General features: G+C 43.2%; 1 long non-coding RNA gene across 1 annotated transcript in view; it reads left to right on the top strand.

Annotated features, from left to right (window-relative positions):
- Positions 1-11,799: 11,799 nt before the first annotated feature.
- The window catches only part of LOC107974312 (uncharacterized), a 46,761-nt gene continuing 45,360 nt past the window's right edge, over positions 11,800-13,200 (top strand). The window contains exon 1 of the long non-coding RNA XR_001716969.3: positions 11,800-12,313. This is a non-coding gene — a long non-coding RNA (uncharacterized LOC107974312). The remainder of the gene's footprint in view (positions 12,314-13,200) is intronic.

Below are 13,200 nucleotides of genomic sequence, written 5' to 3'. Positions count from 1 at the left end.
GGGCAAAACCCCCTTCAAGTCCTTTCAAGAGGGTTGAAAGGAAACTTCCTTTCCTTCTGTTTGGACCTCAGGGGAGATTATTATCGTTTCTGGAATCCCATGCCTGCTTATGTTTCCCAGATGTTCTTTCAGATAATTAATCCCTCCTCCAATTTATTCCTCCTCTTCTCCCTGCACCCAACAGAAATAGGTTGAAAATTCTCTCACCTTTTTGATAAGAGAGAATGGACATAAAAAGCGTCTAATGACTAAAAATCCTCATATAAATGTTGTAGAATCATTTCAATTTTTAATAGAAGTGTGCCTGTTAAAAAAGGACTAGAGAATCCACCAAATATCAGAGTCCCTTGGTCTTGCATTCCTTAGTTTCTTACTCTTTTTTCTTTGGTGATCACTGTACCTCCTTCCTTACCCTTTCTCTCTTGTCCATTTCTGGAGAGTTGCTCTTGACTTCCAGGAATTTCTTGGCATTTCTGAAAACCTAGTTCCCCTCGTCCCCTTCTTATCCCCATGGTGCCTGATATTACTTTTAATGTCATCTTCAGTTATCTCTGTTGCATGTTGGTTCCATGAATATGTGCTGAATAGCTCCTTTTTGCCAGGCATGTCTCTTGGAACTGAAGATTGATGCAAAGATAATTGAGATCATGGTCCCTGCCCTTGAAGGTAGGAGAGAGGAAAACCCCACATTAATTCACTATGCAGAATCCGACTGAGATGTCAACAACCCACACTGTTATACAGATATGACGGCAGGTGGGGGAGCTGGGGAGGACACTTTTGTCTGCATGACTCTAAAGATCTGCCTGTTTCCCCTCCACTGTGCTGTCCTCCCTCAGCTATGGCTGGAAGGCTGAGAAACAAATCCACTACAGTTGGGGAAAAGGAACGACCACATTGTGAGCATCCGCTATGTGCCTGTCACTCTGGATATATCGTTTAAAGGATATAAAGTAGTCATTGAATTAGAGTCTGCACTTTCTACATGGAGGGAGGGTTGAGATGTTTTAATTAGGTGACCCAGATGCATATTTAGAGGCTGTGAGTGAGAACGTAGAGGACAGGAAGCATTTATAGGGTGGCGGTTTAGGGTTAAAAAGTTCGTATTTCAAGATACAGCAGGAGGCAAAATGGACAAGGCCAAGGAAGAGTGGAAGTGGAAATACTATGTCTCAGAGAGCAAGGGGTATAGTATTTTCCCTGAGATAGGATTGAAGAAGGGGCAATGGATAATGAGATACATTCAAAGATGGAGAGAAGAGCATTTGGAGAATTTATCCCCAGCAGGTTTTTACCAAAGCCAGTGGGTCCAATGATGAAGGTTACATTAGATCATTTCAAGGGTTTGGTGTCATAAAACACAAGAGACAAACTGTTTCTATTAGTAGTAGAAATGGGAAGGAGCAAAACAGATACACACTAAGTAGGTGGGATGCCTAGCAGTTCAGTATTACCTTTATAATAGTTACATAAAACAAGCCAGGAAAGAAAGTTAGTGAATATGGGCTCTGGGTCATTATAGAATTCATTTAGAGAAGAAGAATTTCAGTTAGTAGCCTTCCTGAAAAGAGATGATAAAGAGGCCAGGATTATGCCCAGGGTCTAAGTACCGGCTGAGTATGAGGAAATTGACTCTCCTCCAACTCTGGGGTAGAAGAAACATGATTGGATCAGAGGGAGAGAGATGATTGAGTCATTAGTTAGGCAAAGCAAGAGCTGACGACAATGATAAAGCACTAATGCATCCAAGAGATTTTTTTCCCCACTCTAGTGGCAATTTTTTACACTTTAAAAAAAGAAAGTGAAGTCGACTGATTTGTCTTGCTGACTTTAGAAAGCATTTAAAAATCTTTTAATGACACTCGATTATGTTAAACGGTACATTTCTCCTCTTTAATTTCTCCTTGCCTCAAGTGTGTCCACCCACTTGTCCCAGTTTCCCTGATTAGGCACCTGGTGGCAACCAATGATGTGAGTTACAGGAATGAAAAGGCATAAAAACCTACTGTAGGATTTACTGAAGTTCCAGGAGGCTGGGCGTGGAGGCTCCCACCTGTAATCCCAGCACTCTGGGAGGCTGAGGTGGGAGGATCACTTGAGCTCAGGAGTTTGAGATCAGCCTGGGCAACATAGTGAGACTGTCTCTACAAGAAATAAAAAAATTAGCCGGTGTGATGGTGCACTTGTGTAGTCCCAGCTATTCGAGAAGCTGAGGTGGGGAGGATAACTTGAGCCCAGGAGTTCAAGGCTGCAGTGAGCTATGATTCAGCCACTGTACTCCAGCCTGGGCAAAAGAGTGAGACTCTGTGTCTAGAAAAAAAGGTTCCAAGAATGTCATGTGGAATTTTATCACTTCTATTCTCTGGACATTTCACTGGGACTAATTTCTCTCATCAATTGGATGGGTGTTTTCCTTGGACAGATTCTGGACTAAATTGGGAAGTGGTACCTAAGTGCCTTCTTTGCCTCTTTTCTGTGACTCATTTCCTGCTCTTCATGTCTCTCTCCAATCTGGATGTTTCATATTCTCATAAAGGCTTGTGCTCAGTGCCTGTTAACTTAGAAGACACCTCTGCTAAGGTGGAGATAATAGCTAGCCCTCTAAGAGCTTAGCTTCTGGGATTCTTACAAGGGCCATTCAGAGACCTCACTTTGATTGAACTTGAATGAAACAATTTTTTTTTTTTTTTTTTTGAGACAGGGTCTCACTTTGTCACCTAGGCTGGAGCACAGTGGCACAAACATACCTCACTATGATCTCGAACTCCTGGGCTCCAGTGATCCTCCTGCCTTATCCTCCTGTGTGGCTGGAACTACAGGCATGCATCATCATGTCCAGCTAATTTTTTTATTTTTATTTTTATAGAGACAGGGTCTTGCTATGTTGACCCTGGTCTCAAACTCCTGGCTTCAATTGTTCCTCCTGCCTCAGCCTCCCAGGTCCTGGGATTATAGGCACAATCCACTGTGCCTGGCCTGAAACAAATCTTTAATGGTAAAATTTTAGGTTTCATAATAGGTTGCTGGAGAAGTGTTCTGGATTAAGGAAACTTTAGGAGCCCTTTGAATTCTACCCTGTGAGAAGCTTCACACACTTAGAATTTCTGAGCTCACCAGACTCTGATGTCCTAGTTGCTAGGAGTTTAGAGTAACATGAAGCTGACACTTGGACACTGTTCTTTTCCTCTGTTAATCATCTATGACTAACCAACCACATCCTGCAGGACTTAAAAGTATTCTAGTAGCCAAATTAGCTAGTAGTCCTTAATGCTTTTAAGCATCAGAAAGTGAAAAATATCAAAGAACTATTGCTGCATTTGAGGAGCTAGAATGAAGTTTGGTTTGGCTTGAGGAGAATTGATGACACCCAGGAGTATGTGCTGGTTTCCATTTGGTTCCCATTCACAGGCAAACGGAAAGTACATACGCCCTGGGGTAGGTCAGGCCAGCAGATGTTTAAGTTGTTCAATAGTAGCTGGGCCTGGGAATATGGGGTGATTTTGAAGAATTAAGTTCTGCAAAAGATTCAAGAGTATAAAGCTGCCTTCATCTTAGTCAAATGCAGGCAATCAATCTGTCCTTTGCATGTAATAAACTGGGACCTTAGAAGTGAAGATCAAATAATCTGGGATGGAAAATTGGTTGGAGAAAGTCCAGCCTGACCTACATGTAGACATTTCTCCTGCTTTGTCTTGTCTCTTGCTACAAATCATCCTACAAGGATTAGGTAACAGCAACTTCAATTCACACACCTTTGAAGGATGGTGACTTCAGCATTATCCACGGTGAAATTCACAGCCAACAATCAATACGTATTTTCAGGCAAAGAACCATTATTCATTTCTGTTATTGGACAATCTCAGGCAGAAATCATATCTTTTATGACTGGAATGCACAGCATTTTCAACTGCTTTATTACTGCAGCTGAGAATAGGGCTTTGCGCTGACTGGCATTTAGCTGCTGAAGTTTTCTGGACTGGCATTTGCATTGGGGTATCCAGGACAAGTGTGGGTTTTGAAGGGAAGGGAACGAGGGGGAGAAGAAGGAAAGAAAGAGCCATCTGCAGGTAAAGGCTATTTTTGTTAGCTTGAAGCAGCATAATTTGTTATCATTGACACTGAGTGCAATGCTGATTTAACTTTTGCACTGGGGGTATTGACTTTACATTGAAAAATCAGACACCAGCCATTGTCTGACAACGACCAACACAATCAGAATTTCAGACCTAGCATGATGTAGAGGAGGAAAGTCTGCCAGAAGACAAAGGATCTTGTCCTGGTTCTTTGAAGAATTAGTTGTGTGAAGCTAGCCAAGTTGCTTTACCTCTTTGGGCATCAGTTTTTGCATCTGTAAGAAGATGTAGAATACTTGACTTATGTTCCCTTCCAGCTCTGAGAGGCTTTGACTCTATGATTGGGGTTCTGTTTTACTCTTCATTAACATCATAAATTCATAAAATGAGGGAGGTTGCTAAATAATATAAACACATATATGCCTTAATCCACTTATTGAAGTGCCAACTGCTGGCTGATTTTTATTTTCAAAATCATCTATTAAGATGGGAATATGATGAAGCCATTACTTAGAAGTTAACTAGTTTCCTACACACTTTTCAGATCGTGGTAATGATATTCACCAACATTTGTATAGTTCTCTAAAGTGTGCAGAAGATTCCACATGCACCGTCTCATTTGCTTCTTCCTTAATCTATAACTCTCAGTTTTGTAGTGCAGCTGAGAAGGGAGATGAAAACACTGTTTACATTTTTTACATCGGTTTACTTTTTTTTTGGCAAAAAAGTTGTGTTTTGTCTGAAGAATGGGTTTATTAATCCAGCAGTGTTCACTGAGCCTCTATGAAGTGTCAAGACCTGTGCTATAGATGAGGAGATCAGGATAGACATGGTCCTACTCTTGTGGAGTTCACAGTGCAGTAACAAGAACATAATCAAACACACGATTGGATAAATTAGAGATTGGTGAGAATTTTGTTGCTTCATGGAAACTGGGTTGTCCAGGAGTGGTGATAGAACAAGGGTACTGTAACCTTCCCATGGCTGGAAGGAACACAGTGCTCACTCCTCCTCTGCAAATGTTGTTTGGAGATGTAAGTTGGCCATCTCAGGTCAATTTTCAGGGGTTGCATCAGCCCGGCACACGAGGCCCCACTGATTTTGGTTTGAGATGCCCTTCCAATCGAAAGCCCATTTTCCTGTTTCACAGAATGAAAGCAAATACTCTTAATGGGGCCGTTGGGCTTCAAGTCTGTGCCAAACAATTGGCTTTCCCAGCACTTTCATAACCACACAGCTCTGGATTTTTCAGGAGCCCGTGCAAGACTAGTTTGTTGTATAAAATGCATCCAAGAATTTTTCCTCGTAGCACTGAATGGTAACTTGGTGGCATTAGCTTTGCCCCACATTGTGCTAAAATCCATGGGTTCACTCTCTTTTTTTTTTTTTTTTTTTGAGACGGAGTCTTGTTCTGTCGCCCAGGCTGGAGTGCAGTGGCATGTTCTCGGCTCACTGCAACCTCTGCCTCCAGGGTTCAAGCAATTCTCCTGCCTCAGCCTCCTGAGTAGCTGGGATTACAGGCACATGCCACCACACCCGGTTTATTTTTGTATTTTTAGTAGAGACAGGGTTATACCCTGTTGGCCAGGATAGTCTTGAAATCCTGACCTCAGGTGATCCGCTCACCTTGGCCTCCCAAAATGCTTGGAATATAGGCATGAGTCACCACACCTGGCTGGGTTCACTCTTAAGAGATGAATTCATCCTGTCGTTCATTATGGCCAAGTCTTCACAATAGGAGGCGGGGCACAGTGACTCTAGGGTGTGTGTGGATAGGCTGCCCAGTGTTGTCTTTACATTGAGGCTCATCTGCGATTCCCTGTGCCTGGCATACAGCCTAGCATACAGTAGGCGCTGATTACAGGCTTGCTTTTCCAAAACACTACTCAAATATATTGCCTTTTACTGTTTTTTCTTTTGTCCATTTTTTTTGTTAATTACCAAAATAATTTATATTTAATTTTTTTTATTTCAATAGATTTTTGGGGAACAGACATGAATAAGTTCTTTAGTGGTGATTTCTGAGATTCTGATGCACCCATCACCCCAGCAATGTACACTGTACCCAATGTGTGGTCTTTTATTCCTCACCCCCTCCTACCCTTTCCCCTGAGTTCCTACAGTCTATTGTATCATTCTTATGCCAAAGTAATTTATGTTTGAGGTAAAAAAATCAACCATATAAAAATGATTTAAAAGTGAATGGTCCCTCATCCCCTTCCACAGAAATTACCACTGTAAACCATTTGATCCTTTTAGACCTTTTCAACACATGCGTTCATTCCTCTCACTTCAAAAATAGTATTTAAAACACAGCTTGAAACTGGTTATTTTTACTTATCAACAAAAATCTGACTTTTTTCATCTCAGTTATATTGATCTATCTGAATTGTTTCACAATGCTTCATGGCATAATGCAACATAATTTGTGAATAAGTTTTTCTATTGAATGACACTAGTTGTTTCCAATCCTTTCCCAAAGGATCGTTTGTCAAAATGCTTTAATGAATTTCTTGATTGTATACATATATTTTGATAATTGTGAGAGCATTTCTTCAGAATATATTTCTGGAAGTAAAATTGTTAGGGCAAGAATTATGCATAAGAAACTCTTTTTGTAGACACTGATAAGTTGCCTATTAAATGCTGTATGAATTTCTACTTTAAAATGTTTTTGGTGTTAGTGATAAGAAAGTCAACCCAGTGCAGAAAGGAAATTTAATGGACCTTGTACTGAAAGGTTCAGAGTGTAGCTGGTTTCAGGCTTGGTTAGATACAGGCTCAGAAATGATGTCATCTGGCTCCAGGTTCTCTCTCCTGGCCTCTCAGCTCTTATTCCTCTTTGGTGGCTTCATCTCAAACAAGTTTCCCTCATAGTCTTAAAACATCTCTGGCTGGGTACTGTGGCTCATGCCTCTAATTCCAGAACTTTGGGAGGCTGAGGCAGGAGGATTGCCTATGCCCAGGAGTTTGAGACTAGCCTGGGCAATATAGCGAGACCCTGTCTTTACAAAAAATTAACAAAAAATTTAGCCAGGCATGGTGGTATGCACTTGTAGTCCTAGCTTCTCAGGAGGCTGAGGCAAGAGGATCACTTGAGCCCAGGAGGTCAAGGCTGCAGTGAGCTGTGATTATGCCACTGCATTCCAGCCTGGGAGACAGAGTGAACCTTGTCTCAAAAAGCAAACGAACAAACAAACAAAAATCAAAACTCCCCAAAACCTCCAAAACCCAAACCAAACCAAAAGCAAAAAACAAAACAGCTGTGGAACTCTAGGCTTCATCATTTCAGGTTTTAGCTCAGTGAATACAGGTTTATTTCTCAGAAGTTCCAGTCAGTGTCTCATTTGATTTGATTGGTCACGTGTCCGTCTCTGAACCACGTAGAGTGTCCAGGGCCATGAAGGCTTTTGTTGGCCCAGCCTGGAGCTGGGTGTAGAGTCAGCTGCACCAGAACTACATGGGCTGAGAGCAGGGCAGGATGGCTCACCAATGAAAGTTGGTAGCTATTTCTGGAGGCAGGGTCAGTGTGTAGAGTGTGAAGTCAATAAAGGGGGATGGAGTACTGTGGAGACAGATTCTTTCCTGTGGACTTATGAGTGTAAGTTCAGTTTTATCTTGGTCTTTGGGAAAGCTGTCACTGAGGATCAATTTGGTGATATGACTTAATGACATTCCTTACACCGCTAACTGGGACGACAATTATGTACTGCTGAAGTGTGTTTAAGGGTTATCCTTAGATAAGATTGGATTTATAGCTGAAAAAGAAACACAGTCCCTTTAAAAGAAGGAACAGATGAATTAAAGAACAAAAACATCTTAATGGTTTTGTTAAGATTGCTATGGAAATAACTGAATGCAAATTTCATTTTAAGTCTCTTGAAGTTAGCAATCTATTGAGAGGAGAGAAGTTTGCAGCAGGATTTTTTTTTTTTTTTTTTTTTAGAGAGAGAGAGAGAAGGAGGAGGAGGAGGGAGAGGAAGAAGACTTAAAGTTGGGGCAAAAACTCTTACGGTTAGGGCAAAAAGAGTTTGAGGTTTTTTAATCTGGAAGAGACCTGTAAGATTGTTTAGGCCTATGGTTCTCAAATTTGAGTGAGAATCGCCTGGAAATGTTCTTAAAACACAGATTTCTGGGGTGCATCCTAGAGATTCTTCCTTAGTTGGTCTGGGAAAGGGTCAAATATTAACATTTCTGATAAATTCCCCAGTGATCCTCATGCCAACATTGTGGTGGTGAAACTGGTCAAATTTTCCCATAGAACTGATATTTACAGGTTTTTGTTTTTTTTTTTTTTTTTTAATAAATGTAGAAATTGACCCTCCGGGGTCTTAAAACTTGAAATTTACGTTTGCCTCATCTGGTTTGCTTCCTCAGGAAATGAGCCCTCAGGCAAGAGACTAAAAGTCACCAGATCACTGCAACTGGATAATGACAGCCAGACCCTTCATTTGTCATGATTGCTTGTTTATCCTGCCCTAATTCCTTCCCGCCTATAGCTACATTCCTTCTGCCAGTACAGAAACCCCCCAGTTTTAGTTGGCCAGGGAGACAGATTTGAGGCTTTGTCTCCTGTTCTCCTTGGCTGCTGAGCCAAGTGAAAGCCTTCTTCTTTGGTAATAGTCATTGTCTCAGTGATTGGCATTCTGCGTGGTGAACAGCAGGACCTAGACTGACCTTTGGCGTTTGGGTAACAGTGGCTGATGCTACTGGTGGAGGAACCACACCTTGAGAAGCACTGATCTAGGCACCTTCCACTCCTCTCAGTCTATAGATGGGAAAATGGAAACTCGGAGAGGTGAGGGGCTGGCTCATGGTGACTCTGGGAGAAAGCAGAGGAGCTGGGGCTAGAATCACCTCTCCTGGCTGCTTTCCTGCCCTCCCCTTCTCCCCTCTTCTCTTTCCTCTCCCTGCCCGCCCCTTCCCTTGCCTCCTCCTCTCTCCCCCATTTTCCTCCCCTCCTGTCTCTCTTTCCCTTTCCTTCCTTCTGTAAAGGAACTGAGCCCTGGTCTGGTTAATGTCAAGGTTACAGAGTAGAGTCAGGAAAGAACACAAACCTCTTGACTTCCAGGTTGGTGCTTACCCCACGTCTCAAGTTTCCTGCTCCTGGAGAAGCAAGACACCAGGAGATTATGGGGTTTCCCTCTCAGTAGCTGGATCATTCTGAAAGTGTTTTTCTTTGAAGGTGAGAACAAAGACAGCCTGCATTATTAGGCAGGATGTCCCTGAGCCACATGACAGAGGGAGGCTGTCAGCAGTAACAAAGAGGCTCTCTGGTTTGGGAAAAAAAGGTGCTTGTAGTTGTTGTGGGAGACGAAAAAGCGTTTCTTTGACTTTCTTATACTTAGTACCTGGGGGCCTTCAAATTAAACTAACAAAGACAGATTAACAGGAGGAAAAGAAAAGCATACAGTTTTATTCGTATTTTACGTGCATGGGAGTTCACAGAAAAGAAGTGAAACTCAAAGAAGTGGTTAGTTAGGCTCCAGGGCTAATATTGCATTTTAACAAAAGAAAGGGGGTTTAGGCTTCAGAGGATGAGACAGGGTAGGGAAGTGATTGAAAAATATATGGGAGAACTAATGGAAGATAAAACCTTATTTTAGTGGGGTCTGTTTTTGCAAACTCCTCTTGGTGTCAACTCTCTGTCTCTGGTGATGACTACTTTTGCTCCCTGGTATTGGGGTGAAGGGTGGGACACTTTCACAAAGGGAAATTTACACCCTGCTTTTAGGCAGACAAGAGGAGGGCAGAGAACTCTTCCTGCATCTGTTGATTCTTAATTGCCTTCAGCTCAAAATAATCCTTATGCCATACTGGCATGTTTTGAAGTGGCATATTCTGGATCTCTTCATTGGATGGAGGATTCATAGACTTGCCAACATCAGGGGTGGTGAAATGTAGATGCATGCTAAAGCAGTGTCCCAGTCTCACAGGGTGAGGGAATCAGGGCCATGCTCATCCAGCCCAGGGGAAGCTATACTTAGATTAAAGGGACTTATTTAAGAGCCTAGTAAAATTAAATTTCAAATGATTTTTATTAAAAAACTTACCTTAATTGTGTATTATATTTTAGAGTCTAGTATTTACTGATGTTGCTTAATGAATAACTCTATTTTGGCTTTTAGAAAATATCTGTGTTATCCATACCTATGTAAAGGATAGTTATTTTTACCACTAGATAACTAGTAAGTGACTATTATCTACCTTATCCCAATTACAGGCAACATAACTAGGAAGAAATAAATGGCTTCGGACATGCTGGACTTGTGAACACAAATTTATGAAGTGACAGCTAGTGTCATGATGTTCCTGCCTCAAGATGGCCTCCCAACCCAGAGCCCAGCTGCTTGGGTGAAACATTTTCCCCTCCCTGAATTGTCTTGCAAAATGTAAACACACATTGTCACTCTGAAGGAGTTAGTTTATCAGATTTCTTCCCTTGGTGATAGGAGGGATCTAGGGCAGGCTGAGCAGGAAGGTGAGGTGGAGGATGACAGAAGCACAGACAGGGATGCCTGGGGCTTGTGACTCACCCACAGGAGTACAGCGAGCGCATGTGAGACGCTTCTCAGGATTTATATGTTAGCTTTTCTCCCCAATTTTGGAAGGCAAGGAATTGTAGTCAGCAATCGGCCAGGTGAGGGGAGTATTTTTGGTGCAAGGGACTGTCCAACGGATACTGACTGCAGTGTCCTCCCATCTTCACTGTTTTCTTAAAGGGACTCACTCCTTCCCTGATTTTCTGGTGTCCTCCAGGTTCATCAGCAGTTATTTGGATGGTCTTCTGATGTGCAACCCAGCGTGGTAGGATGTGGTAGAAAGGGCGTATCACACACTGATGCTGCATCAGCTCAGTTTAACCTCAGTTCTACTGCCATGTGACCCAAGGGCCAGTTATAAACCCTCTTAGAGCTTTGGTTTCCTTAGATGCAAAAGGGGACTAATTTATATATATGTACACACACATATAGGCACACATATATATGCACATATATATATAAAAATATATTAGTGCAGATTAAGGGGGTAACATGTAAAGTATCTGGTACAATAAAATCTAGGCCATCGCAGTGTAGGTTTTTGGAAGCTGATGCTGAGATGGAGTTTGGGGTGCAAGACATTTATTAGGGATCAGCTCCTGCGCTTAGAAAGTGAGGGAAGCAAGAACTGGGCAGAGGGACAGGTTGAGCTGTAATGTGGGCCCCGGAGAGCCTTGGCCAACCCGAGGAGCCCTGCAGTGAGTATTGTCCATCTGCATTGTCCCATGAGGGGCTGAGATGGCCAGCCCTTAGAGCCGTGCTTCACTCAGTCACCAGACCTGGCTCCCTGAGAAGGAAGTGTTCTAGGGTGAGGCAGCTCCAGCTGCAGAGGCAGCCCCTGAGCTGCTGTCAGAGGCTGCCTGCTCTGGCCACAGCTGCGCAGCAAGTGCTTCCTGAAGGATGGTCTGGGTGGCTCATTTTCATGCCTACCACACATGCATCCAACAGACATGTCTCCTCCCTGCTGCCAGAACTATCCTCTTTTTTTTTTTTTAACCTTTTCTCCACCTTCTTTCTGTTCTCCATCTGTCCTCTTCTCTTGCACCTGCTTCTTCCATCCATCCTCTCCACAGTCCTAGGAGCTTGGGGCTCCTCTGCAGGGGCCCTAGAAGTGGTGCGTGCCTTTGCTACTCTCTCTGCCAGTCCCACTGCAGCAGGAAGCATCCAACACATTTTTGTCTCACGCAGATAATGTACAAGTTACCCACGACTTCTCTTTTACTTTGCTAGAGGGAAGAAAAGAACCAGGCTTTATTCTGCAGAATAAAACAACACAGATGCTGGTGAATGCACTGTCAGCCCATGCCTGCCAGCTGGGACCAACAATAGGAGAGGAGGCACTGGCTGCATCGCTAACAGATTTCCAAGAACGCTATGGGCAGCGAAAAAAGCCATTTGGGCTTGTTTCTTTTTCCTCTGTTGCCTTTCTGAGAGATAAAGAGGCTGATGGATCATGAATGGAGACATGAATTTGATAACATTTGGAAAGAGGTTAATGGAAACCAACGTACAAACTACAGAACAGGAGAACACGGCAGATTTCTAAATGCCAATAGCATTTAGAAGCTGCTCTTAAAGAAAATTTGAAGGTGAGCAGGCGGTGGGCAGAGGATCTGAAGCAGCTGCAAGGGCCTCACATGAGTTTGGAAATGTCTTCCTAATGTGATGGATCCTGGCATCATTCCACGCAGACGCCAGGTAGGTGTCCCCGTCCACAGTTCTCTGAGCTCCTGGGATAATTTCAAAACAGCAGAGAGTGAGGGCATGTGCATCATTTGACCACATCATAGAGGGCACCACTGATTCGCTGTACTAGCAGTTTGTTTGCTGTACGTGAAATCTCTTATGTCTGGCCTAGAAGCCTGCATCAAGGAACTGGGAAACACCACCGGCTCCCTCTGTGAGTGGCAACCATGAAATCCACCATCTAGTGGCCTCTTGTGGACTGTGGACTAACTTCCTTCAGGGGTCCCAGGAAGTCCTAGGGAAGTGGAAACTGCCTTCCATATCCCACTTCAAGCCTCAGCCATTGTGCAGAAGAGGCCAATAGCAAGACCCCAATTTATTTCCATGTCTGAGGAGTTCAGCCTAAAATCCTGAAGTTGCACAGGGTTTTACTGTCTTATTCCATTCTCTCAACAATGCTGTTTCATTCGCGAGGACAATGGCACTTGGAGAGATTGAGTGACTTCCTCAGGTCTCACCAATTGTAAGGAGCAGGGTAGGTCCTGAATTCTGGCCTCTTCTGGATCCACAGAGTTCTGGTACATGGTTATCCTGGTTCTGATTTTTCTCAAATCAGAGAAGACAAGGGGACAAAGACATTTAATCCCACGGAACCTCATGTCAGTCTCACTAAGTAACCAGGGCTTCAGAGGATGCCACTAGTCCTTGCTTGCAAGTAGTCAGGCATTATGCTGCTGCCCGCTAGACTGTGTTGGCCACTAGCCACACTTGGCTACTGAGCCCTTGAAATGTGGCCAGTCTAAACTGAGATGTGTGTGTGAACTTCAAAGGCTTTAAAAAAGAAGGTAAGGCTGGGTGCAGTGGCTCACACCTGTAATCCCAACAATTTAGGAACCCAA

This window comes from Pan troglodytes, chromosome 3 (assembly GCF_028858775.2).
Source record: "Pan troglodytes isolate AG18354 chromosome 3, NHGRI_mPanTro3-v2.0_pri, whole genome shotgun sequence".
Lineage (NCBI taxonomy): Eukaryota > Metazoa > Chordata > Mammalia > Primates > Hominidae > Pan > Pan troglodytes.
Note: the sequence above shows the minus strand (reverse complement) of the source record. Positions and strands in the feature narration are given on the sequence as shown.